Source organism: Aedes albopictus, chromosome 2, assembly GCF_035046485.1.
Source record: "Aedes albopictus strain Foshan chromosome 2, AalbF5, whole genome shotgun sequence".
NCBI classification, from domain to species: domain Eukaryota; kingdom Metazoa; phylum Arthropoda; class Insecta; order Diptera; family Culicidae; genus Aedes; species Aedes albopictus.
Genome location: NC_085137.1, coordinates 266,050,797 through 266,056,796, shown reverse-complemented (window position 1 = coordinate 266,056,796; position 6,000 = coordinate 266,050,797).

Here is a 6,000-nt window from a genome sequence, read left to right as displayed (position 1 = left end):
AAGAGGAGAGGCATACGGTACTGCGCGATCGTAACGCTAGACGTTAGAAACGCCTTCAATAGTGTAAGCTGGGCCGCCATAGAGAGCGCCATATCTCGCTTAGGGGTCCCGGCTGGCCTAAGGCGTATTCTGGGTAGTTACTTCCAGAACAGAGTGCTGATTTACGACACCGAGGAAGGCCAAAAACAGTACAATGTCACTGCAGGTGTACCGCAAGGATCCATCTTGGGTCCGGTACTGTGGAACGCGGCATATGATGGAGTACTGAGGCTAGCACTACCACCGGGAGTAAAGTTGGTTGGCTTCGCCGACGACATTACCCTGGTGGTATACGGTGAGTCGCTCGAAGAGGTGGAATTGACGGCAGCGCATGCGATTGACATAGTGGAGGGCTGGATGAGGTCGAGGCAACTGACACTCGCACACCACAAGACAGAGGTGGTGGTGGTGAACAACCGCCAGTCTGCACAGCAGGCAGTGGTCACCACGGGCGGGTGCTCGATCGAGTCCTGTCGCTCACTGAAGCTCCTTGGAGTCATGGTCGACGACAAGTTGAGCTTCAGTAGTCATGTCGAGTATGCTTGTAAGAGGGCGAGTGTAGCGGTTATGGCATTGTCTAGGATGATGTCAAACAGTTCGGCAGTTGTCTCGAGTAAGCGGAAGCTGCTCGCGTCAGTCGCGGTGTCCATACTACGGTATGGCGCCGCCGCATGGTCGAACGCGCTCAAGCTGCAGAGGAATGTTGACCGACTAGAGAGTGTACATAGGCTGATGTGCCTCAGGGTGGCCAGTGCATACCGGACTGTCTCGAAAGACGCGGTATGCGTGTTAGCGGGCATGATGCCGATAGCACTGGTGTTGGCCGAGGATGTTGAGTGCTACGATGAAAGAGGTACGAGAGGTGCGCGACGAAACGCCAGAACTTCGTCTATGGTGAAATGGAAAAGAGTCTGGGACTCTTCAACAAAGGGTAGGTGGACACACAGGCTCATACCGAGCGTGTCCCGGTGGACGTGTAGACCCCATGGCGAAGTGAACTTTCACCTGACACAATTTCTGTCGGGCCATGGGTGCTTTAGGTGGTACCTGCACAGGTTCGGGCATGCAAACTCACCCTCATGCCCGGAGTGTGCAAACAGGGCGGAGACGGCGGAACATGTACTCTTCGAGTGCCCGCGTTTTGCGGAGCAGAGGTCGAGCATGTTAGAGGTATGCGGCAGGGATACTACTCCCGATAACATTATTGAGAGGATGTGTACGGGGGTGGACGAGTGGAATGTCGTGTCGAACACGGTATCCACAATCGTGCTCCACCTCCAAAGGAAATGGCGGGCCGACCAACAGTTAGTCGAGTTGGCCCCTAGAGATATGCCGAGTGTGATGGCTGACAGATGAGCGAGAGTGCGAAAGCACAGTCCCCCCCCTCCTCTACGAAGTAATCCCTAACGGGCGTGCCGCGGAGCAAGGTCAGGTAGTGCAGAATGTGGTTTTCCTACGGTGTTGCTAACCAACAGGTTTCCTCATTCTATAAAAAAAAAAAAAAAAAAAAAAAAAAAAAACACGTTTGTATCGGGGGCAGCAGGGACGGATGTCCTGGGGCCTGACGCACCCCCCCGCTTGCGAGTCAGCCGCGTAGTTGCCGGCTAAGAATAGGACTACTAACCCCAATTCAAGGTGTCAAGCGACCCGTGCCGAGGAATGAGTGATCGAGGAGGTGAAAAAGATGCTCGATCTTTAACGGAGCCTGTGGGGTACCTGGGCACCCCCCACAGTATGCTGTCCCTTACCGCGTTAATGCAGAGCTCTGGCGTGGTGGACATTATTTCTCGTGCATCTCGTGGGAACAATGAGCAAGAATTCAAAATCAAATAATTTAGGTGGAAGTAGCGGTGCGATCAACCCCTTCGCAAGAAGTGGGTTGATGAGGTCTCCGACAAGGAGAAGCGAGGAGTCAGGTGCTGGAAGCTGCTTACGCAGCTCAAGCGTGGGAGCTCCTGTCCACTCCACGGCAAGCCAGCCGGCGGAGGTCATGGACGGAGCATGGTTGCTGAGGGCCATCAGCCAAGTTGCAGAAAAAGGACGGCCCGCATTTGAGGTAGCTGAGCAGCAGCTCGGCAAAATCATCGACTTTGCGACAACTAAGTCGAATATAAGCAAGGACCTGAAAACGGCCTTGCTTCGGCTTAGGGCGTCTGTCGATAATGCCAAGCAGGAGCACGCGGTTGCGTTGCTGGCTGCAGCAGCGGCGGTACCCGCAAAGGAGAAAGCGTCTAAGTTTACACAAACGGAGGCCTTCTCCTTCGCGGGTAGTCCGAAGAGAGTGGAAGCGAATGCTCGCGACAAAAGCGACAAGCATTCGCAGAAGCGGGCGAGGCAGCCGTCAGGTGAGGAGCTGTCTGGCGGCGCCCGCAAGGCCAGGCGTATAATAACCCCGAAAGCCGGTGGTAACGCTGGAAAGTCGGACCCCAGCCAGGGTTCCCGGAAAGCTGGGAAGGGTGGGCCTGAAAAGGCCGGCCCGTCCCGGAATGATGGGAACAAGGGGTTGCGACCAATGGTGGGCCCTCAGCAGCCGCAGAGCAGGGCGATCCAAGGAGAGGACCCTCCTTGGACAAAGGTAGAGCGGAAGAGGAAGAAGAAGGGAAATCCGCAGGTAGAAGTGCAGGTCGCCAAGCCAAGGCGTAGGAAGGCAGGTGCCAGGCGCGAAAAAGGTGATGCTATCGTCATCAAGACCGAACAGTCGAAATACTCGGACGTCTTGAAGGCGATGAGGTGCGACGCCAAGCTCGAGGGTCTTGGAGCCGACGTACGCAGTATTAGACGTACTCGTACGGGCGAAATGATCCTGGAGCTTAAGCGCCAGAAGGATCACAAGGGCGCCGCCTACAAGAGGCTGGCAGAAGAGGTCCTTGGTGATGGACTGGAGGTGAGGGCTCTTACGCATGAGGCGACTCTGAAGGTCAAAGACCTAGACGAGATCACCGAAGCGGAAGAGCTCGTCACGGCACTGCGGCAACAGTGCGATGTTCAGGTGGCCGCCACAGCCGTCAGGCTGCGGAAGGGGCCAGCAGGGACACAGATAGCTCTGGTTCAGCTACCTGTGGCGGATGTTAAAAAGTCCGTTAAAGTAGGGAGTATTAAGGTGGGCTGGTGTGTTTGTCACCTGACATTCCACGAGCCACCTGAGGTTTGCTTCAGGTGTCTGGAACCAGGACACAAGTCGTGGGACTGCAAAGGCCCCGACAGGCGCAAACTGTGTAGGCGATGCGGCGCTGAAGGTCATAAGGCCCAAAGCTGCACGAGTCCGCCCATCTGCATGATCTGTACCGGGAAAACCTCGAAAAACAGACATGCGATGGGTGGTCCAGGGTGCCCGGCCTTTAAGAAAGCCGCAGTGAGCAACAAATCACAGTGCAGGTAACGCAGCTGAACCTGAACCACTGTGATGCGGCTCAGCAACTGCTTTGTCAGGCGGTTTCTGAGTGGGAGACGGATATCGCCATCATTTCGGACCCATACCGAGTACCCGCCGGCAACGGCAACTGGGCCTCGGATGGGACCAGGAAAATGGCGGCGATATGGACGACGGGTAAATCCCCGTGCAGGAGTTGGTGTCTACTACCTATGAGGGCTTCGTGGTCGCCAAAGTAAACGGGGTCTTCTTCTGTAGCTGTTATGCGCCTCCGCGGTGGCCGATCGAGCGGTTCACGCAAATGCTGGATCGCTTAACGACCGTGCTAACAGGGCGAAGGCCGGTGGTAATAGCGGGTGACTTTAATGCCTGGGCTGTGGAATGGGGAAGCCGTTTCACGAACCAGCGGGGTCAGATCCTGCTAGAAACACTGGCCATCTTAGATGTCGACTTGGCTAACGTCGGTACCAAGAGTACCTATAGTCGAAACGGAGCGGAGTCAATTATTGACGTGACCTTTTGTAGTACTGGCCTAACAAGTAGTTCGAACTGGAGAGTAGATGATGGCTACACTCACAGCGACCACCTGGCGGTTCGCTACAGTATCGACTACAACAACAGCAGACAGCGGATAGAAGAAGAGGCGGCTAGGCCAAGGCCAAGCCCTCGTAGGTGGAAGACATCATACTTCGACGAAGAGGTATTTAGGGTAGCGCTCCGCCGTGAGCGAAACTTACTCGGTTTAGACGGCGACGAGCTGGTAGCGGTGCTCTCACGTGCGTGTGATGCGACCATGCCTAGGAGAGTCCACCCTAGAAATGGGAGGCCACCGGCTTGCTGGTGGACCGACGCGATTGCGGACCTGCGCCGCGCCTGCCTACGGGCTAGGCGGCGGATGCAGCGAGCACGATCAGAGGAAGAGCGAAACGAACGGCGGGTGGTGTTCGCCGCTGCAAAAGCCGCGCTCAAGACTGAGATAAGAGCAAGCAAAAAGGCCTGCTTTGAGGGTCTCTGTCAGAGTGCCAATACGAACCCGTGGGGTGATGCCTACAGGATCGTTATGGCCAAGACGAGAGGTGTGATGGCTCCTACAGAGCAATCTCCAGAGATGTTGGAGGGGATCATTGGAGGACTTTTTCCGCGTCATGATCCTAGTCCTTGGCCTCCTTTCGTAGGACAGCCGGGGACTGGGGCTGGCGATGAGGAAATGGTCACCGATGTGGAACTTGCGGGGATAGCTAAGTCCCTTAGCGTAGGTAAGGCCCCAGGACCGGACGGAGTTCCGAACCTGGCCTTAAAAGTAGCTATTGCAGAAGCTCCCGAGATGTTCAGGTCGGCTATGCAGAAATGCCTGGACGAGGGAGTTTTCCCAGAAGCTTGGAAGAGGCAGAGCCTGGTACTATTGCCAAAGGCGGGGAAACCACCCGGAGACCCGTCGGCATATAGACCAATATGCTTGATTGACACGGCGGGGAAGGTGCTCGAGAAGATCATCCTCAATAGAATGTTGAAGTTCACTGAGGGCGTAAATGGTCTCTCGAGCAACCAGTATGGCTTCCGGAAGGGGAGGTCCACCGTAGACGCTATCTTGTCGGTTACAAAAACCGCCGAGAAAGCACTCGAGCCTAAGAGGAGGGGAATTCGCTTTTGCGGGGTAGTGACTCTGGATGTAAGGAATGCATTTAATAGCGCCAGTTGGGCTGCTATTGCCGATGCGCTCTTGCGTCTGGGGATACCGGAGTACTTGTACAAGATTCTCGGAAGCTACTTCCAGAATCGCGTACTAGTATACGACACGGAGGTGGGTCGAAAGTGCTTTCACATAACCTCAGGAGTCCCGCAAGGTTCCATCCTGGGTCCGGTGTTATGGAATGTCATGTACGACGAGGTGTTGAGGTTAGAGTACCCAGTGGGAGTGGTGATTGTCGGATTTGCCGACGATATTACGCTCGAAGTCTACGGTGAAACGATCGAGGAGGTGAAGTTGACTACCGACCACTCGATCAAGGTTGTGGAGGCGTGGATGCGGTCCAGAAAACTGGAGCTGGCTCACCACAAGACAGAGGTGACGGTTGTTAACAACATGCAGTCGGCGCAGCAGACGGAGATCAGTGTAGGAGAGTGCACTATCCTGTCGAAGCGCTCTGTCAAGCACTTGGGCGTGATGATCGACGATAAGCTTACCTTCGGTAGCCACGTCGATTATGCCTGTAAAAGAGCCTCCACAGCTATTGCGGCACTGTCCCGGATGATGTCCAATAGCTCAGCGGTGTACGCCAGTAAGCGCAAGCTTCTGGCTAGTGTTGCTACGTCCATACTTAGGTATGGCGGCCCGGCGTGGGGTACCGCGCTAAGTACTGAATGCTACCGACGGAAGCTGGAAAGTACTTACAGGCTTATGTGTCTGAGGGTTGCAAGCGCGTACCGTACCGTGTCACACGACGCTCTCTGTGTCATTACTGGTATGGTGCCCATCAGCATTCTTATCAGTGAGGATATGGAGTGCTTCGAAATGCGCGGCACAAGAGGCATACGCAAGACTGTCAGGATGGCCTCTATGGTCAAATGGCAGCGCGCGTGGGACAGTTCCA